Source organism: Schistocerca cancellata, chromosome 3, assembly GCF_023864275.1.
Source record: "Schistocerca cancellata isolate TAMUIC-IGC-003103 chromosome 3, iqSchCanc2.1, whole genome shotgun sequence".
In the NCBI taxonomy this organism is placed as follows: domain Eukaryota; kingdom Metazoa; phylum Arthropoda; class Insecta; order Orthoptera; family Acrididae; genus Schistocerca; species Schistocerca cancellata.
This window is the reverse complement of record NC_064628.1, coordinates 135,276,573-135,299,466: the sequence shown is the minus strand read 5'-3', so window position 1 is coordinate 135,299,466 and position 22,894 is coordinate 135,276,573. Positions and strand designations below refer to the sequence as shown.

General features: G+C 43.7%; 1 protein-coding gene across 1 annotated transcript in view; it reads left to right on the top strand.

Moving 5' to 3' along the window:
- Positions 1-22,894, top strand: part of LOC126174755 (calmodulin-binding transcription activator 1) — a 1,816,127-nt gene that overhangs the window by 76,268 nt on the left and 1,716,965 nt on the right. The window lies entirely within an intron of this gene.

Below are 22,894 nucleotides of genomic sequence, written 5' to 3'. Positions count from 1 at the left end.
ACACACACACACACACACACACACACACACACATCTTGATGATCACTATATGTCTCAGAATGTGTCCCATCGACCGATTCCTTCTTCTAGTCAGGTTGTGCCATGAATTTTTTTTCTCCACAGTTCTCTTCCGTACCTCCTCATTAGTTACGCAATCTACCATCTAATCTTCAGCATTCTTCTGTAGCACCACAGTTCAAAAGCTTCTATTTTCTTCTTGTCTGAACTGTTTATCGTCCATGTTTCACTTCTGTACATAGCTATACTTCATTTAAATACCTTCAGAAAAGTCTTTCCAGTGCCTAAATCTATATTCGATGTTAACAAATTTCCCTTCTTCAGAAACTCTTTCCTCGTTGTTGGCAGTCTGTATTTTATATCACCTCTACTTCGGCCACCATCAGTTATTTTGCTGCCAAAATAATAAAACTGAACTACTACTTTGTCTCGTTTCCTAATCTAATTTCTTCAGTATCACATGATTTAATTCTACTACTTTCCATTGTCCTTGTTTTGCTTTTGTTGATATCCATCTTCTATCCTCCTTTCAAGACGCAGCCCATTTTGTTCAGCTGCCCTTCCAAGTCCTTTGCTGTCTTTGACCGAATTACAATGTCATCGACAAACCTCAAAATTTTTCAAAAAATTGTTCAAATGTGTGTGAATTTCTAAGAGACCCAAACTGCTGAGGTCATCGGTCCCTAAACTTACACACTACTTAAACTAACTGGTGCTAAGAAACACACACACACACACACACACACACACACACACACACACACACACACACACACACGCGCGCGCGCGGTAGGACTCGAACCTCCGACAGGAGGGGCCGCGCAACTCGTGACATTGCGCCTCTAACCGCGCGGCTCAAAGTTTTTATTTCCTCTCCAGAACTTTGATTCGTAATCCAAGTTTTTCTTTGGTTTCCTGTACTGCCTTCTCAGTCTACGTATTGAATAACATCGCGGATAGGCTAAAGTTCTGTCTCACTCCCGTGTCAACCACTGCTTCCCTTTCACGCCCCTCCACTCTTATAATAGTCGCCTGGTTTCTGTACAAGTTATAAATAGCTTTCGCTCCCTGTATTTTGCCGCTGCTACCCTCAGAATTTCAAAAAGAGTATTCCAGTCAACGTCAAAAGCTTTCTCCAAGTCTACAAATGCTATAAACGTAATCTTCCCTGTTCTTAACCTATCTTCCAAGAGAAGTTGTGGGATCAGTATTGCCTCGTGTGTTCCTACATTTATCCTGAACCCAAACTGATTATTTCCGACGCCGGCGTCTACCAGTTTCTCTATTCTTTTGAAAGCAATTAGCGTTAGAATATTCCAACCGATACTTCAGCAATACTCAACACCCATCGACACCTGCTTTCGTTGAAATTGGAATTATTATATTCTTCTTGAAATGAAATCTGAGGGTATTTTGTCTGTCTCATACATCTTGCACACCAGAAGGACGAGTTTTGTCATCGCTGGCTCTCCCAAGCATATCAGTTGTTTTTACTGAATGTCGTCTACTGTAGCAGCCGATATCTAAGGTCCTTCACTATTTCGTCTCTCAAACCTACCCTCTCGTCTTCTGCTGTATTCTTTTGTAGCCAATCGCTGCCTAATGCTCCCACCGAGCGAGGCAGCGCGGGGGTTAGCCGTCCAGGGTAGCCGTATCAGGGTAGTATATCCAACACGATGCCATAATCATTTAATCATACAGTAGAGTTGCCTGTCCGTGGGAAAAAATAATGGCTGTCGTTTCCCCTTGCTTTCAGCTGTTCACTGTACCAGTGCAGCAAGGCCATTTTGGTTGATGTTGAAAGGCCAGTTTAGGCAGTCATTCAGACTTTGACCCCTGCAACTATCGAAAAACTGCTGCCACTCTTCAAGAACCAAACATTTGTCTGGTCTTTCAACAGATACTCCTCAATTGTGGTTACTCCTACAGTATAGATATCTGTACCACAGAGATACGCAAGCCACCCCACCGATGGCAAGGTTTGTGGTTCATGATTGTCTAACACTCTCAAAACAACCATGTATTTCACGAATAGTGGCTGCAGCTTCAGCCAAACAGGCAACCAGCTCTTCTGCAGTGTGTATCAGTGTCTCATACACCAACCGCTTTATCTCCTCCCACAAAAAGAAATCCATAGGAGTGATGTCGGTAGAAAGTAATGACCAATCCGTCCACTAGCCCCACTGCGAGGAGTAAAAGTAAATGTGTATTTTCAGAGTAGTTCTGCTGATTACACTTTCTCCCCAGGTGAAAACGGGACAACGCAGTCTGAGCACACTGTATCGTCTGCCAGTGTTACGTGAAGAGCAATTTCAATCAGTAATATTTTTCGTCCAGGAGAAATGGCAGCACAGGACATTGCCTGCCAGATTGATGTAAGCCACATCGATGTAATTCACACATCAAACAGCAGTCGTGAGAACAGAAAATAGAAGATTTGTTTCATAATTATTTCCCTCGGTCAACGACTAGTGACCATTACCTATCAGTTACAGCTCATAGGTATCTTTAGAAGAATGCAGAAGAATGTGCGCTACCTTTTGGAGACAGTTATGATTAGGAGGACAGTGCTCGTCCAGGCAGTATGTAACCATCTCCACATGATAAATTTGGCCTCTAAACCTCCATCAGGAAGATATGCACAAACCCACTAGCAGATAAGTCCGGGGGACATCTGGCATGGAACCTAGATCAACTACAGTTGGGTTCTCTTTACAGGGTGCAGGATGTATCTGATGCCTGATGATCGATAGAGAAGTGTGTCGTGTCACCAAGATATCACGCGTACGCCAGACTCACAGTCCCATGGATTGTTTAGGGGTTTTGTACTGTCATCACATATAGTGTCCATTGCCTCTCATCACTTGTCTGGGGTGGCTAGCATTGCTGCCTCTGGATCAAGGGGTCCCAAGCTCGATTCCCAGCCGGGTTGGGGATTTTCTCTGGGTGTTTGTGTTGTCATCATCATCATCATCATCATCATCATCATCATCCTTTTTGGCAGTGACTAGATTGGATTGTGAAAAAAATGGAGTGTGTAAAAATTGGAACTTTGTATGGGAGCTGATGACCGAACAGTTGAGCGCCCCACAAACAAATCATCTTCATCAACACTGTCTGGGGAATTTGAGTGCTTTGGAATATCGGGACAGGATCCTCCAACATACTTTCCATCTCCAAAGTCAAAGCATAGCAGACAGATTTGTTTTTCAAGACGATAATGAACTTGCACATCACATGAATCTTGTGAACATCCAGGAGCCAGGTATCAGCTGAATGGTGTGGTCTGCAGTGTCTTCTGTCATGAACCCGTGTCAACATGCTTGGGACCAAATGAAGCTCACGATGACATCATCGATGAGTCATTGGATTCCGTCACCTTTCCGCCTATCTGACTTGCCCTATGTATAAAATAGCTGGAAATTAAAAAATTATGAAAAATTCCAATTTTGTAAAGATTTTCCCTCACTCTTACGGAAGTAGGTCAGTTGACCTAAATGTAAACTGGCGGAAAATTTAAAGTCCAAGATGGCTCATTGTCATGCAGGTTGTCTTGTAATAATTACGCAGGTTCTGTGATGTCAGAATCCAAGATGACCTATCTGGAATACTTTCACTGGCTCCACGACGTCAGAATCCAAGTTGAGGAATACTGGCTCTATAGTGTCAGATACCCTGATACAAAGTAAGTTTGTGTAGGTCCAGGTCTATCTGCTGGACAAAGGATGTCCTATTTAATGTGTTACACGAAGCTGCTATTCACTCAGAGTTGTATGGTCACAGCATACTGCTTTCAGCATATGTCATACAACTTCGTAAGCCTGCTTCTCCTCTAAGTTTAGATCTTTCCACTTTGTATCTTTAACACCACACCGTCAGAAGGCAAGGGCTTTCAAGACAAGCTGTCATCTCTGCGAAGCAGTCTATATGCACCGGCCTAGTTGACGTAATATGCAGTCTCAGTTTAAGAGAAAACGACGCACTTCCATAAATATACTACAGTTACATGATTCATGTGTCCTGACGAAGTTCGACTTCTTGAGCTGACAGCCCGCCGCTACCAACATTGGGACCTTACGTGAGTCTGCCAGCCAGTAGCAGTGTATGATATACCTTTACTCCATGTGCGCTGCATAAAGGTTTGCAGAGTATACATTGTCGCATTTGTAAGGCTCGTATCGTAGCAGAAGCAGCGTGAAAGTCTGCAGCTTGGAATAACACGATAATTGAACATGTTTCTTCCTTCACAGTACACAACAGCCCCCCACTTCAAATCAGTTAGGAAGACATAAAATCATGTTTGGAAACAACAAATATAGTACCACAATCAGTGAAAATTTGTTCATACAAAAGTGTAAAGCCCCCCTCTCCAGGTAATGTCCTATGCTTGCTAGAACGAATATTGAACGGATAACATTGAATCTTGTGTTGAAATCAAATAATGTACTACACCAGGGGTCTCCAAACTACGGCCCGCGGGCCGAAACCGGCCCGCGTTAGCTGGCCGGACATCCCCGGTATCCGGCCCGCCAAATATTTGAGGTGGTACCTATACTGCCAACAATTGAGTTTCGAGGCCTATCGCGACCAATACACCGCGACATTGTCGGAGCTCTATATTTACAAAGCGGAAAGTCATGTTTAAACTTGTGGCTATCCACAATAAACAGACAGACCATTCTCCGTGCAATAGTGAAAAAAAAGAACGATTAACATACTAGTTTGGCGAAAACATTTTAAGTAAAAAAATACTTTGCGTTTTATTTTACTCACGAGTCTGGTGCAAGTGTTTCAGATGGACGCCACTTCGGCGACTAGCCTTAATAATCAATCATTATGGAAGATGCTTCTTAAGCGAGGTTTCAATTTCTTTTGATTGCATTGTAAAATACACATAGCAAGTAAATCGTATAAAATATTTTTATTTAAAGGCAATTTAAAGAAAATACAATACCTGGTGTACATAATGATATTAGATATTTTAGTTGTAACTGATGTATAAAAATAACTGTAATTAATTTATATCTTGAAAACCCACTGTGTTAGAGTATTCACGTAAAGAAATTTAACATCTTAGTGATAATTAGTGATTTTTATGTAGCTGTAACCTTCCTTTCATAATTACCTCCAGTTGTGGATCAAGTTTACTGGTAGAGATACTCATCAGCGACTTCAAATGCTCATCATTTAATTTTGATCTGTAAATACTTTTTGCATGTTTCATTTTGGAGAGGAGGTACGTCCACCAATCAAAATTATGCAATTAAATAAAAATCGTAGTTAGTTTCAGTGCTAGCTATTCCCACAACCTTAGATTTTTGCGATTTCATCTTTCCTTTAGCCTTACATTACGGTGATCATGGAGTGCTAGGGTGCTTTAATCCCACTAGGTAGATCTTGGCCCTTATGACTTCGTGGAGGAGTCAATGTGGCCCGCAGACTAAAAAATTTGGAGACCACTGTACTACACAATAATCATTTGTGCACGTAAATAGAATTTCCGCATAAAATCAGTCTCACCCTTACAGTTGAACACTTACATCGAAGAATCAAATGTAATTACCCACCCAGCAAACAACACATCACAGCAACTATGTAACAGAACTTCACATTTAAGGGTTCCATCTCACTGTATTTTACAGTGCATACTTAACATCAGACGTCTCCAAAGAATTTCTAAATGGCAACAGGTGACATACATTCAGCAAGTCATTGCATTTCCTCGTCAATTTTATGATGAAATTAGCAAATAACATATCGAAATCAATGAAATTTCCACCTAAATAAAGAGTTAATCTTCTTTCCAGGTGTAGTCTTATGCTTTGAATACGATATAGTACCGTCAACACTGAATATTACGTTGAAGACTGTGAATATCCGTAGAATTATCAGGTTACGGTAAACCCAGATTTTCTGTCATTCAGACAGAATGCGTAATAGCCGCAAAAGGTTGGAGCAGAATTAGGGGAATAGTATGTACAGCATTCTGGATCTTGTGGACGAACAAAGCGAAGTGAGTTCCACACACAATCAAAGATTATGGACTGCACGGTGTTAATGTGTCTCCAGAAAGGGTAGAAGACGTATTCCAAAGTCGGACAGCCGGCTAGCGCTGGTAATATAGTCCTTGAGTTACGTGCATCACTTCGATGACAGCTCTTGAAAAATGGGATGCCTGTTTAGTAGCGTTGGCCCACCTCATTTTGTACCCAATAGTGTCGCAGTTCTATTTATATGAATTGGACAACCTTTTTACTGGTTAAAAGGTACTGAACTGTGTTTTTGAATTGGTGAGATGTATGCACACAAGGTGAGAGTGCAGAAGACACAGTGCAAACATGCTGATGATGATTTAACGCCACCCAAAAGTCCTTAGGACTGTATGCTCATGTAAAATCAATAAAGCACTACTGTATTGGTGGATCTACTTTTCCTTGTAAATTAGAGAATTTTCAAGCCATATCAACCAACCCTACCTTTGGATGTATATGCTGAATAATCAAATGTAGTCACCCACTCAGCAAATGACAGCAATCATGTAACTGAATTTCACATCTTAAGGCTTCCCACCTCATCACCCACGCTGCACACATGACATCACACATCTCCATAGGATGTGTAAATGATACAGAAAACTGTTGGATGCGCAACTAACAACATGTGGAAGTAGAAATAGTATCCACTGAAGGTGTTCCCATTTTTGCTACAGATCGAAAAACAACAATGAGCAAACTGAGATTTCCATTCACTTGTGACGAATAGTGGTGCTATTGATATAATGGCTTGTTAATGTTATCCAAGAAATCGGATCCTTCCATCTGCCTCTCCTGTAATTAATCTTAATTGTTTGACAAGTCTTACGCAATTTCATGTACACTCCTGGAAATGGAAAAAAGAACACATTGACACCGGTGTGTCAGACCCACCATACTTGCTCCGGACACTGCGAGAGGGCTGTACAAGCAATGATCACACGCACGGCACAGCGGACACACCAGGAACCGCGGTGTTGGCCGTCGAATGGCGCTAGCTGCGCAGCATTTGTGCACCGCCGCCGTCAGTGTCAGCCAGTTTGCCGTGGCATACGGAGCTCCATCGCAGTCTTTAACACTGGTAGCATGCCGCGACAGCGTGGACGTGAACCGTATGTGCAGTTGACGGACTTTGAGCGAGGGCGTATAGTGGGCATGCGGGAGGCCGGGTGGACGTACCGCCGAATTGCTCAACACGTGGGGCGTGAGGTCTCCACAGTACATCGATGTTGTTGCCAGAGGTCGGCGGAAGGTGCACGTGCCCGTCGACCTGGGACCGGACCGCAGCGACGCACGGATGCACGCCAAGACCGTAGGATCCTACGCAGTGCCGTAGGGGACCGTACCGCCACTTCCCAGCAAATTAGGGACGCTGTTGCTCCTGGGGTATCGGCGAGGACCATTCGCAACCGTCTCCATGAAGCTGGGCTACGGTCCCGCACACCGTTAGGCCGTCTTCCGCTCACGCCCCAACATCGTGCAGCCCGCCTCCAGTGGTGTCGCGACAGGCGTGAATGGAGGGACGAATGGAGACGTGTCGTCTTCAGCGATGAGAGTCGCTTCTGCCTTGGTGCCAATGATGGTCGTATGCGTGTTTGGCGCCGTGCAGGTGAGCGCCACAATCAGGACTGCATACGACCGAGGCACACAGGGCCAACACCCGGCATCATGGTGTGGGGAGCGATCTCCTACACTGGCCGTACACCACTGGTGATCGTCGAGGGGACACTGAATAGTGCACGGTACATCCAAACCGTCATCGAACCCATCGTTCTACCATTCCTAGACCGGCAAGGGAGCTTGCTGTTCCAACAGGACAATGCACTTCCGCATGTATCCCGTGCCACCCAACGTGCTCTAGAAGGTGTAAGTCAACTACCCTGGCCAGCAAGATCTCCGGATCTGTCCCCCATTGAGCATGTTTGGGACTGGATGAAGCGTCGTCTCACGCGGTCTGCACGTCCAGTACGAACGCTGGTCCAACTGAGGCGCCAGGTGGAAATGGCATGGCAAGCCGTTCCACAGGACTACATCCAGCATCTCTACGATCGTCTCCATGGGAGAATAGCAGCCTGCATTGCTGCGAAAGGTGGATATACACTGTACTAGTGCCGACATTGTGCATGCTCTGTTGCCTGTGTCTATGTGCCTGTGGTTCTGTCAGTGTGATCATGTGATGTATCTGACCCCAGGAATGTGTCAATAAAGTTTCCCCTTCCTGGGACAATGAATTCACGGTGTTCTTATTTCAATTTCCAGGAGTTTATTTAGCAGTACTATATCTCTCAAGTATATGATTGTTACGTATTTACCTTTTGATACACCTGTCAGTTCTCTCAGCACTTAAAACAATAGGCTGCACTGACGTGAGCAAGAACAGAACTCTAGATCACTCCCTCTCCTAACCCTATCTGTCATGTGTCCCAAAGTCAGGAACAGTTCTTAAGTGTCTTTCAAATGCATGTCTTGTAATGTTCCACCTTCATAAGTGTACTACTCTTCCTGACGAATCTCTGGTATATCTTCTGTCATCCATCCAGTACAGGAACATGTGCCATAATAGTCCATACAGACACGTAGGTCGTTGTAGATCAGTTGGTATAGTACTAGCGATTGCAGCAGCAGCAGTAGTAGTAGTAGTAGTAGTAGTAGTAGTAGAAGAAGATTCAGTAGATGCGAACTGTAGGTGTCATAACGAATTCAGTTTGCAATAGTTTCCTAAATAACTATTGGATTCTCAGCCAGCTGTAATGCAGCAATCCTCACACTCTTTTGACAGATTACACTATTATTTTCTAACACTGATTCTCGCTGTACGTATGCCTTGGTGTGATGGAAATTTGACACTGATGTAGACAAAACTTTCAATTCCAACCATTCTTCCTATAAACAGAATGTGCTCTAATGTCTGGGCTAGACTGCATCTTTAAGTGCTTCCTCACACAAAATTTAAGTGTTTTACATTGTACATAGGGCGCCTAACATTTCCAGCAAATTTCTATCCACCACTTACCTATAGTGTCCAGGTTTATTAGCCATCAAGAATATATTGGAGAGGCATGCAGCACAGTTTTCAGACGAGCTCCATAATACATACACAATTGTTTTCAGAGTTTCCACTATATTTACACCTTTAGCACTAAGTCTGCATGCAGATGAGCTCTCAGATTCAACACTCAGTACACCGGAGCAGGACATTGGAACTGTTTCCAGACTTTGAACTCCCACTATGTCCAACAGCTGCACCACTCATCCAGCCTCAGCTAAGTCGTTATGGAGTGCTGTCATTCAGTTGAGTGCCAATGGATTGAAGCATGCTGACATTGGTGTACCACCTGACTTAGCCTTAGAATCTATAATGGAAATAGAGATGACTGGCAGGGTACAAAGGTGCAGTTCAGTGATACAGAGAAGGATCAAATGTGCAGGAAACTGAAATACATTGAGGAGTGCATAAGACCCGAGTTCAATCCATTCCCTTGAGATGCCAATACCTTTGGCAGCTACAGCGCATCCATTGCCAACATGTTTGATGGTGATACGATGAAGTAACATGTGAAGACCCAGTGTCCAATTGTCGTGAACCAGTGTGATGTGCAGAATGCAAGATGAATCACCATAGAGAGAGACTCAATTTATGGCGAAGGAATGTTAAACCACTCTTCAGTGATATTGTGAAGTATCCATTGGAATATGAAGTTTGTGATGAGGATGAGGAGTTAAATGCTTGTAGAGGTGTGTATGCATGCTATATCTAAGTCTGCTATTATTACTGCTATAAGCAGAAATTCCATACCAATGGTGTTTACAGAAGGAATTCCTAAGTATATTAGTGCTCCAGTTGAATGTGAGAAATATGCTAAATTTAAAGCATATAAAAACAGTTATTTGGGAAGTATTGCAGAGTGATGAACAGGGCTGGTGTAAAAAAAAGAAAATGAAAATGTTGTTTTTAACTATGGTGATTTGTTATCCTCAGTTCAGAAAGTACAAATATATATTAATAATGTACCGAGGTTGTACCGAAAATACATTTAATAATAAATATTTTTTTAAAGCTATTATATGTTTTATTCTATCATACACCTTTACCCTGAGACTTTAACAGTTCAGATGTTGGAGAGAGAAAATTAATAGTTCATAAATTTTCAGTGCCAGACTTGATGCTATACCAGAAGACTTAGCACATTTATGGCCTTTACAGCTACATACTATTCAAATGACAATGCATTTGATGCGTTATAACTAGCAACCATTACAGATTCCTTAAGTTTAATATCATATGTATCCCTAGCGGTAGTTAATATGTCTTTGTTCTGACATACAGCATTTATAAGAAATCATTTTCATGGCATTTACACTATAGGACTTCTATCGCATTCATTCAGAAGAGGTGACAAAATTTTGTGATGATCTTCAATACATCAATGGAAGTGATTACGACCATGGGACTCCTGTTCCCGTGGACCAATATATGCGGCACTATAGGCAAAATACTTAGCAACTTGTGTGTGTGTGTGTGTGTGTGTGTGTGTGTGTGAATTAAAGTATGAACAGGTAAGCCACTGAAGGTGTTTTCCGCAGGGAGGGAGACTGCCGCACGTGAGCGTCACCATTATGTAAGGGCAGTACAGCATGATAGCCTGATGATAAAATATTGTCTTGTACCAGAATGCATTTCAGACGTGGTAGTACAGCATACTATCACTGTGGTGGTACAGTGCTGTACTTGAATGTGCCAGACAGTAGAGTACAGAGCTGGCGCTAACAGATAGTGCTTTACTGTAAAGTGGTTGCGGGATTGTGCGGCCGGTGTAAGTTGAAGCACTTGAGGAACAGTCCTCTCTCTCTCTCTCTCTCTCTCTCTCTCTCTCTCTCTCTCTCTCACACACACACACACACACACACACACACACACACACACACGACCCCATGCTACAATCACTTTATGTGGTTCACCTATTCATACTTTAATTCCAGTTATAAATGATAGTGATTAATCGTACTGCATGATATATGGCATACATCAGACAGGGTACGTGCGTGCTTGCGTGCGCGCGCATCTGTCTAATCAACCATCCAACACTGGACAATGCTAGCCCTCCTGATGGTTGGGAGTCTCCTCCTCCTACTGCTTCCCCCACACCCACTTTAGAAGGAATTGCTCCCAATCCGCTTGAGATGTCGATCCTGAACCCCAGCTGAAGACACATGACCGTTTTCAAGCTTCTCACACCAGGAATGGGTCCTTTGCGACACTCCCCTCCACGGTTTCTGCTGGTCTGTAACTGGATACCAGCCAGTGGCTGAAGGAGCCACAGGCTGCTGGTCATAGGGTTTTGAAATCTTCCTCAGTCTCTAAAACTAATTCAGTGAAGCCATCCCAGACGTCTAAAACCCACGAGGAGAAGAAAGATAACAAGAAGTCTTCTAAGAAGGAGATTCCAGTAACCCTCATGTGAGCAGATACCACATATTCAGCTCCTGTGGCCGAGGTAGAGATGCCAGTGGCCCCTGTTGTCTCAGATCGCACCACACAACGTGTCTCAGAACCTGTGTTTGTTGATACTATAACTTCCTGGCCAGTGGCAGCAGGTGACTGTGGGGCATAACCTACTTCCGTGGTCCCTTCATTCCCTGACAGTATACCGACAGCATGATTCTCCAGCGGAACTGGCAGCTGTTATTTTCACCAACTGGCTAAACTATGAGACCCCTTATGGCCCCCCTCCCCCCGCCATTTTCTGCATTGCCCTTCAATTTGATTTCCAACAATGCAGAGCCCTACCCTTCGTGGTTACTGGGGATATTGAAGACTTGCGCCGACTATGATAGGCTGTCAGGTGGAGCTTGCACATATGTTCTAGGCTCTGTATAAAGCGAACGTATGCCTGTTGATACAACTTTGGAGGCCATGGCTGTTTGGGTAAGGGCATATTAGGAATTCATCGTTTGTAATGTTTATCTCCCTCCTGATCGTGACGTGCCTCAGAAAGTATTGTCTACATTGGTTTCTCAGCTCCCCTCACCTTTTCTAATCTTGGGCGACTTCAGTGTCCATAACCCAAGTGACTTCAATGTCCATAACACTTTGTTGGGTGGAACCACGATCAGTGGTCACAGTAAAAACATCGAAAACTTACGCAGCAGCCCTCGACCTTTGTCTCTTGAATACTGGTGCTGCCACACACTTCATTGGGGCAGATGGAACTTACTCGGCCATTGATCTTTCTATTTGCTGAACTGCTCTTCTCCCATCCATCCACTGGAGAGTCCACGATGACTTGTGTGGTAGTGATCACTTCCCCATCTTCCTGTCCGTTCCTTAGTTTAACTCCCCTGGGCGCCCACGTAGATGAGCTCTTAACAATGCCGACTGGGATGCTTTCACCTCCACTGTCATCCTTAGCTCCCTGCTACATGGAGGTATTTATGCGGCTGTCCAGAGTACAATAGCAGCCATTCTGTCAGCAGCCGACTTAGCGATCCTGTATTCTTCATGATCCTTCAGTCAGAAGATAGTACCTTGTGGACCTCTGGCATTGCCGAGGGCATTAGAGATCACAGGCGGGCTCTAGAATGCCATTAGCAGCATCCATCCACTTATGGAGCACCTCATTGCCTTTAAATGGCTCCATGCCCGCGTTCAGCACATAATAAAACGATGAAAGCAAGAATGCTTGGAACGGTAAGTTTCAACCATTGGACCACATACCCTTCCTTTGCAGGTTTGTGCGAAGATCAGATGCCTCTATGGATACCAGTCCCCTGCAGGTGTACATTATGTTTCCTTGAATGGTGCTGTATTCACTGACCCAGACGTTGTCGCCAAACGTTTTACATTGCATTATGCTCAAGCCTCTGCATCTGAGAACTGTCAACCTGCCTTTCATGTCCTCGAACAGCAGATGGAGGGAATTCACATATCCTTCAGTACACACCATCTGGGGCCATATAATGCTCCATTTAGTAAGTGGGAATTCTTCAGCGCCCTAATCCTTTGCCCTGATACAGCCCCAGGCCAGACCGCATCCACAACCAAATGCTCAAATACCTATTGGTGGATTGTCAGAGTCATCTCCTTACCATCTTAAACTGTAAACCGGGTAATTGTTCCCTAGAGATGGACAGCTATTGCCGAATTAATCTCAGCAGTGTTCTCTGTAAGTTGCTCAAATGCGTGGTTACCAGACAGCTGTGTTGGCGCCTTGAGTCTCGAGGCCTTCTGCCTTAGTCCCAGGGCGGTTTTCGCCAATGCTGATAACTTGCTTTGCCTAGAGTTTGCCATCCGGACAGCTTTTGACTGACGTCAATACCGTATTGCTGTATTCTTCGACCTGCAACAGAATTATGACATCATTCGGCAACACCACAACCTCGGTACCTTACATGAGAGGGGTCTCCAGGGCCTGCTTCGGATTTTTGTCCAGAACTTCTTGTCAGACTGTACTTTTCAGGTTTAGGTTGGTGCTCTCGACAATAACCCCCACATGGAGGAGTGGGAGACCACAGAGCTCTATACTGAGTGTACACACCCCACCTCCCCCTCTGTAGCCCTCCTGGCATGCTTTTACTGTTGGTCCTTTTGTTGTGGGTTCTGATGAATGCCGAATGCAGGGCGCCATTCGAAAGGCGCGTTCATGGGCTCTCACCCGCGGCTTTGGGCTTACAGCCGCCAAGACACGCGTCATGTCGATGCCGTGTTGTTCATTCACAACAGCTTCAAACGTCTGATTACTTTACAAATTAATTAATGTGTTGAATATTAGACGATAAGCCTCGTATAAGCGAGAGAAAGTTTAGAAAACTTATGAAATTATGTGCAGTTTTTTGTAGCAAGTCATTAAGTGCTATGATCCTTAAATACAGGATGATTGTAATCTGGGTATATTAGCGCGCAGTGAGTTACTCTGCCCCGAAACATACGCACAGCTTCTAATTGTAATACTTGTCTCATTGTGCTAAATCTTTAACATAAGATTATACTTCTTAATTAGTGTATTATGACAGCACTGTAATTTTTAAATTTGGGCAATAATAACGCAAAATATTGAAAAACAAATTTTTATTGCCCCCGGAAGTCGTTAAATGGACAACAGGGACAGCCATTTAATAACGTACTGGTAGATAAAAAAGGTCACACCTGTAGCACGGCTGTATATAAAGGCAGTGCTGTCAATCACTCTTCAGTGAGCATTTGATAGTGATAGGGGATTATTTAGGCGAAAGATAGTGGGCTCTGGGGACTGATGGCCGCAGAAGTTAAGTCCCATAGTGCTCAGAGCCATTTGAACCATTTGATAGTGGGCTCTGTACCACTTGACGTGGCTGGATTGTGCAAAAATCAAAACAAATCGTATCACCGCGAGACTCTACGTCCCAGACGAATATCTTAATCGTTTCTTTAACAAAATTAGTCCTCTTGCCTGCTCACTTCTCGTTCAATTAAGCCAGCGTTCCGTCGCGATATACCACACAAACGAAGGGACATTATTTCTTACAACAAAACAGTATTTGCTTATATCGTTTGCTGACAAGTGGAGGACGGGTGGAGGTTTGGTGCTATGTTCTTTGATTTCATAAAGCGCTTGATATAGTTTTACACTATCGCTGGCAAACGAAGTACAAGCTGGATTCAAGACTGCCTTGCAAATGAAACTCTACTAGAGTAGGAGAAATGGTCAGAAACGAAAATAACTTCGAATGTGCTCCATGGAATGCCATAGGATCATTGCTGTTTAATGTGAATTCGAGTAATTTACTGAAACCGCTTGTGGACGATGATGTGTATACAAGTAAGTCACAGAAATCAGAAGCGACATGCAGGCAGACCTGCAGATGATCGATGCCTGATGCTGGGCTGGCAGGCGCGTGGTCACCGAGGGTCAGAGGAGGGCAGCCGCTCCCGCCCCCTCCAAAAACCTTTGCTGTCCGATCTCGCATCCCACCCCGTCAGACCGACGTATCAGTTCAGTTGCAAGACAGCCAGAACATTAGTGGATATCGTCTTTTGCCGGCTGTTGTGGCCGAGCGGTTCTAGGCGCTACAGTCAGGAACCGCGCGGCCGCTACGGTCGCAGGTTCGAATCCTGCCTCGGGCATGGATGTGTGCGATGTCCTTAGGTTAGTTAGGTTTAAGTAGTTCTAAGCCTAGGGGCTGATGACCTCTGAAGTTAAGTCCCATAGGGCTCAGAGCCATTTGAACCATATCGTCTTTTGCCAGGCATTCCCAGAGCCATTGGTCGTAAAATCTCAAAGCTATTTCCCGCACTCACCGTGAGGCTAACATAAGTTTCTTGTTCTCTTCCCACCTCCCTTCGCCATCAGCCGGCCGCGGTGGTCTAGCGGTTCTAGGCGCGCAGTCCGGAACCGCACGACTGCTACGGTCGCAGGTTCGAATCCTGCCTCGGGCATGGATGTGTGTGATGTCCTTAGGTTAGTTAGGTTTAAGTAGTTCTAAGTTCTAGGGGACTGATGACCACAGATGTTAAGTCCCATAGTGCTCAGAGCCAAGTCTTCGCCATCACCTCTTTATCTCAGATTCTGGGTGCGCTCTAGGGTTCAAAATAGTTCAAATGGCTTTGAGCACTATGGGACTTAACATCTGTGGTCATCAGTCCCCTTGAACTTAGAACTACCTAAACCTAACTAACCTAAGGACATCACACACATCCATGCCCGAGGCAGGATTCGAACCTGCGACCGCAGCGGCCACGCGCTTCCAGACTCAAGCGCCTAGAACCGCAACCGCACGGCCACACCGGCCGGCGCGCTCTAAGGGATTGGCAGTTAACACTCAACATAAACAGATATTACGTATCGCTCGTAAATATGTGGATATATCTATTAGTGTTCCCGTACATGACTGACATTCATAATAAAATTACTATGATGTACTACATCCATTTCGGGAAGAGCTCTAAAAACGCTCCTTGAACTAATCTACATCTACATCATACTCCGCAAGCCACCTAATAGTGTGTGGCCGAGAGTACTTCTGGTAGCACTAACTGATCCCCGCTACACTGTTCTACTCGCGAACGGCGCATGGGAAGAATGACTGCCGGTAATCGCCTATATTGGCTCTAATTTCTCGAATTTTCTCGTCGTAGTCATTACAAAAGATGTATGTGGGAGGAAGTAATATATTGTCCGACTCTTCCCGGGAAGTGCTCTCTCGAAATTTCAATAGTACAACTCTCTGTGATGCACGACCTTCTCTCGGCACGTCTATTGTGTAACGCTCTCGCGCTGACTCCTTTCCACTACTAAGCGACTCTACTTGCTTTTCTACTCCGCGGACGATTACCTCAATACCAGCCATTTCGGCGTTAGTACTACGATTGAAAGCAGGGACCGTATTACGATCTTCTGCAGTAAATAATTTCGAGCTGTTAGTTCATGAGCCCTTGCGAATAGTAAACGGCTGTGAAAACACACTTGACCTCTTGGCAACAAAAACTCCTGAGCCAATAACGAGCATCAAAACGGATATAGGGGTTAGTGAACATAAGGTTGTCCTATCGAGACTGAATATTGTAACCCCCAAATCCTCCAAAAATAAACGAAAAATATACCTATTCAGAATGCAGATAAAAATTCACGTGATGCCTTCCTGAGAGACAATCTCCAATGTAAGTGTAGGCCACATGTGGCTTGAATTCAAAGAAATAGTATCGGCAGCAATTGAGAGATTTATACCAAATAAATTAACAAACGACAGAGCTCTTCCTCCTTGGTACACAAAACGGGTCAGAACACTGTTGCAGAAACAACGAAAAAAACATGCCAAATTTAAACAGACGCAAAATCTGCAAGATTGGCAATCTTTTACAGAAGCTCGAAATTTAGCGTGGACTTCAATGAGAGATATTTACTTCGACTTCTTTGATGAAGGAATTTCGAAAGGCTGTGTTTAGTAACTCTGTCTCGAAACCTGGCAGAAAGAGATTCTGATCGTATGTTAAGTATGCTAGCGGTAAAACACAATCAATGCCTTCTCTGCGCGATAGCAGTGGAGATACTATCGAAGACAGTGTTGCCAAAGCAGAGTTACTAAACACAGCCTTTCGAAATTCCTTCATCAAAGAAGTCGAAGTAAATATTTCAGAATTCGAATCGAGAACAGCTGGCAACATGAGTAACGTAGACGCATATATCCTCGGATTAGTGAAGCAGCGTAATTCACTCAATAAAAGCAGGTCTTCTGGTTCAGACTGTATACCAGTTAGGTTCCTTTCAGAGTATGCTGATGCGTTAGCTCCATACTTAACAATCGTATACAACCGTTCGCTCGACGAAATATCCGTACCCAAAGACTGGAAAGTTGCACAGGTCACACCAATATTCAAGAAAGGTAGTAGCAGTAATCCACTAAATTACAGACCCATATCATTAACGTCGACATGCAGCAGGATTTTGGAATATAAATTGTGTTCGAACATTATGAATTACCTCGACGAAAACGGTTTATTGAACATAGTCAACGCGGATTTGGAAAAGATCGTTCTTGTGAAACACAACTACCTCTTTACTCGCACGAACTGTTGAGTGCTATTGACAAGGGATTTCAAATGGATTCCGTATTTCTGGATTTCCGGAGGGCTTTTGACAGTGTACCACACAAGCGACTTGTAGTGAAATTGCGTGCTTATGGAATATCGCCTCAGTTATGTGATTGGATTCGTGATTTCCTGTCAGAGAGGTCACGGTTCGTAGTAACTGACGGAAAGTCGTCGAGTAAAACAGAAGTGATTTGTGGCGTTCCGCAAGGTAGTGTTATAGGCCCTTATCTATATAAACGATTTGGGAGACAATCTGAGCAGCCATCTTAGGTTGTTTGCAGATGACGCTGTCATTTATCGACTGGTAAAGTCATCAGAAGATCAAAACAAATTGCAAAACGATTTATAAAAGGTATCCGTATGGTGCGAAAATCGGCAATAGACCCTAAATAACGAGAAGTGTGAGGTCATCCACATGAGTGCTAAAAGGAATCCGTTAAATTCGGTTACACGATAAATCAGTCAAATCTAAACTAAATACCTAGGAATTACAATTACAAATAACTTAAATTGGAAGGAACACACAGAAAATGTTGTGGGGAAGGCTAACCAAAGACTGCGTTTTATTGGCGGTGCATTTAAAAAATGTAACAGATTTACTAAGGAGACTGCCTACACTACGCTTGTCCGTCCTCTTTTAGAAACTGCTGCGCGGTGCGGGATCCTTAGCAATAGGATTGACTGAAGAGGTCGAAAAAGTTCAAGGAAGGGCAGCACGTTTTGTATTATCGCGAAATAGGGGAGAGTGTCACTGAAATGATACAGGATTTGGGATTGACGTCACAGAATCAAAGACGTTTTTCGTTGCAGAGGAATCTTCTCACGAAATTCCAATCACCAACTTTCTATTTTGAATGTGAAAATATATTGTTGACGCCGAGCTACATAGGGAGAAACGATCACCATGATAAAATAAGTGAAATCAGAGCTCGCACGGAAAGATATAGGTGTTCATTCCATCCGCGCTCTATACGAGATTGGAATAATATCTGTTATCTTCCATTTAGGTGCCAGTATGGTCTCTTGAGTGACTGAATAGGTGATTTCGATCCGATTACAGCCTTTTACGTAATACGAAAACCTCTTAGGATTTTTAGTCAGATCGGGTGACAAATTTTTTCTTTCAGAGTCACTAAATGCTTCTTCCTTAAGCTCATTTTCTCTTCGTACATTTTTTGTTTGTCAGCTAGGTTTTGACTTTTCTTGAATTTTTACGAAGGAGTTTTCTAACACGGCTATTAACCCTTTCATGAATAAAATTCATTTTTTACAGATTTTTAAAATATTAAGGTGATAAGTTTCTTTTCAGTCCCATTATTATATTTTCACCACCAAAATATTTTTTAAGTTCTCCATTGTTTCACAACAGGAAGTGGGACACACATGTCCCATGAACCAACGCATGAACGCTGACTGACTGATTTTGTAATTTTATTTTTTTTAGCCATAAACAGGATTTTGCAGAGAACAAAATAACTACAAATTATACATGCATGTAATCTTTTTATTTGTGTAGAGCCAGTGTAAAAAATATTCCTTACTTTTCAGTTTTCATGATACATGATCAATACTTACAAAACTTTACATGCCATGAAACTTGGAAAAACATGGTGTGGCACCGAGTGGTACACCACAAGCAGTGCAAACAACTTTTGTTCTCTTCTCTTTAGAGTTTGTGCTGCAGAATCTGCATCGCTTCCTAGTGCCACTGTCTTTCGGTACATGTTTGCCCACGTTCACGAGCCGGACGTCATCTGGCACACTAGAGACTCCTCTCTTTGCTGGGAAGAAAGTGGGCATTGATCCCCTCTTTTTCGTGGATGAATTCCCATTAATCAATTGTCTTGCTAATCTTTACAAATAATGTCTGCTGGGACACATGTGTGCCACTAACTTTATTTCGATTATAAGATAGTACAGTCGCTGAGAAGTACATTCCACACTGTATTTGTACTAAAAATGATTATTAAGTTAATAATAAGATGAATTACTTACTTCAGACATCGCTGGAAAGTGAGAAATGATGAAAACTGAAGAATGACACAAATAAGTGGCGTTGCAGCGGCCATATATACACGCCAGTCGACAAGTAGTCACCGCTTCTCTATTGCCTTTGCAGTGCAGTCCCGATTTTTTCTTAGGTTCAGTACAATCGTCCCTAGATGGCAGCACCGTGCAGAGCTGGGTAACATATATCCCGACACTCGAACTGGCGCTCAAAGTTAGTGGGACATATATGACCCATCAACCACGAAAGGGTTAAACCACGGTGGAGCTTTCCCACCCCAATTCCCGTAAGATCTTGCTCGGAACATGTTTGTCTTAGGCATATTGAATGATGCTTTTGGATTTTTTTCATTTGTGCTCCACATCTTCGTCCTCAGCACTGAATATCTGATTTTGACTACACAGTTACTCTGCAGTTTGTATACTGTCGGTCGCGCTAAGCAAAAATGTCTTCCCACCTTTCTTAACATTCCTAGTAAAATACATAGTCATAATTGCAGTCCCATTGACACCCTCCTTTGCGTTCACTGATCCGATAAGTTCAGGTCTGTTTGTTACTAGGAGGTCTAAGACGTTCGCTTCACCAATTTTGAAGTACTGATCTTCAGTGTGGGACCGTCGGAGATAAAAAATTCAAAGAAGAGCTGCACGCCCCGTCATATGTTTGTTTAGTTACGGTGAGAGCGTCACAGAGATGTTCACCCAACCCCAGAGGCAGACAGTACATACAAGTGAGGTGACGGGAACCCCGCAGGGGACACCATTTTAAGCTTGGAAGAGTGAAAGTTTCAGGAGGATTGAAACGACATATTTCTTTCTCTGAGACACTTCTCGAGAAATGAGCATGGGTTTAAAATTACTAATTCGAGCATATGCCATGGATTACACACTGTCTTTTTCTTGCACGCCTTTCACGACTGGAACAAGAACGGCATGGGAGTAGAGATTAGGAAGGGTTAAAATAACAATAGTAAGCGACGTACCAGCTGACATACAGCGTAGGGTAGCTTGCGAAATATAAAATGTATAGGATGTTTCACCTGCCTCTACCGATGTCGTTTTATACAACTCACAATGTTATGTCTGCCCTTCAAAAACGACGCGCTAGATTTTTTATCGCTCGTTGTGGGCGAACTATTAGTCCTACAGAAAAAATGAACTGGAACTTTTCGTAGGAAATTTAATGTTGTTAAATATTGTGCTGGGATACGTTTTCACTCTAGGCCATGGTTTCCGAATATTTTGGAGAAAAACATAAATGACCTTCATATGCCTCTCCACCCCCACATTCATCCCTCATCAAACAGGATTTCTGGTATGTTGTGCATGATGCTGTCTCCTACCAGTGTAAAAAAGTTTCCCACTACATGAGCTATTCTCAACATTCGACTATTTTTGGTCCCTATTGTTTTGGCTATTGCCCCACCAGCATAGTAGGCTATTTCGTTGACGTTATTAATTTAAATGTGACCGTGAGGGTAATGAAAGAAATATGCGTTTTTGTAAACGCTACAGTGAAACTAATTACGTCGACAATTCCATCCAGACTTATACAGGGTGTTACAAAAAGGTACGGCCAAACTTTCAGGAAACATTCCTCACACACAAATAAAGAAAAGATGTTAGGTGGACATGTGTCCGGAAACACATAATTTCCATGTTAGAGCTCATTTTAGTTTCGTCAGTATGTACTGTACTTCCTCGATTCACCGCCATGATTTCATACGGGATACTCTACCTGTGCTGCTAGAACATGTGCCTTTACAAGTACGACACAACATGTGGTTCATGCACGATGGAGCTCCTGCACATTTCAGTCGAAGTGTTCGTACGCTTCTCAACAAGAGATTCGGTGACCGATGGATTGGTAGAGGCGGACCAATTCCATGGCCTCCACGCTCTCCTGACCTCAACCCTCTTGACTTTCATTTATGGGGGCATTTGAAAGCTCTTGTCTACGCAACCCCGGTACCAATTGTAGAGACTCTTCGTGCTCGTATTGTGGACGGCTGTGACACAATACGCCATTATCCAGGGCTGCATCAGCGCATCAGGGATTCCATGCGACGGAGGGTGGATGCATGTATCCTCGCTTACGGAGGACATTTTGAACATTTCCTGTAACAAAGTGTTTGAAGTCACGCTGGTACGTTCTGCTGCTGTGTGTTTCCATTCCATGATTAATGTGATTTGAAGAGAAGTGATAAAATGAGCTCTAACATGGAAAGTAAGCGTTTCCGGACACATGTCCACATAACATATTTTCTTTCTTTGTGTGTGAGGAATGTTTCCTGAGAGTTTGGCCGTAACTTTTTGTAACACCCTGTATATTATAAACACAGTAGTTTCGTTATCAGAAGATCTGATGAATACAACGACGTAATTGTTCATTGTATGCTGTTACAATTCACAAACTTGTTACGTAAAATTTACACAGACACAGTAGACAAAAAAAGGTGGAATATGGGAAATAATTCGTACAATCACAAATTTTTGTGCGGTGGTAGGAGGGAGTTCCACGAATAACACAATAGAAATAGTGACCGGTGGGGTATGAATATGGGAGTAGGAGTGCGTATGAAGGTCACTTTTGTCCGTTTTTCGTGAGCAATTCGAAAACTACGGCCTGTAGCGAAAACCTATCCCAGAACAACATTTAACTGTATGAAATTTCCTTGAAAAAGGTCCTGTTCATTTTTTCTGTGGGACTAGTAATTTGCGTGAGGGAGAAAATATGAAAGTCTGGCGCATGGATTTTGAAGGGCAGTTTAATATTACGGATTGCAGAAAATGATGTCGGTAGGGGGAGCTGAATCACTACGCATGTGAGTACAGCTAAATCACATACAGCCGTACATACGGGAGAAGGAAAGATTACGGTTCATCCACCCGTACTTGGTGAGCTGCAAATGGAATACAAGCTCGGACCGAACAAGAAAGGGCTCATAAAATGGGAACCATCCGGACATTCTCCCTAAGAAATTTAGAGTAACTGGGGGAAACATTGTGCTGTGGGCGAACCGTCGAGGATTTCAAGTCTTTCGGTTGTGATCCAGTGTGACAGCCTTTCGGTAGCGTGTGCTAGGAGAAAGAGACGATGCCACGACGAGACCTGTTGCATGTAGCATTGGTTCCTGCGGAGGCGCGGGTGGCCGCTGACGATGACTACGGCGGGCCGTGGGCCCCAGTGTCTGGCCGCCTCGGCGGGCGGACGGAGCCGGAGGTCAGGTATGCAGCCGGCGGCGGCGCCGCGGCGGCAGATCGATGCGGCCCG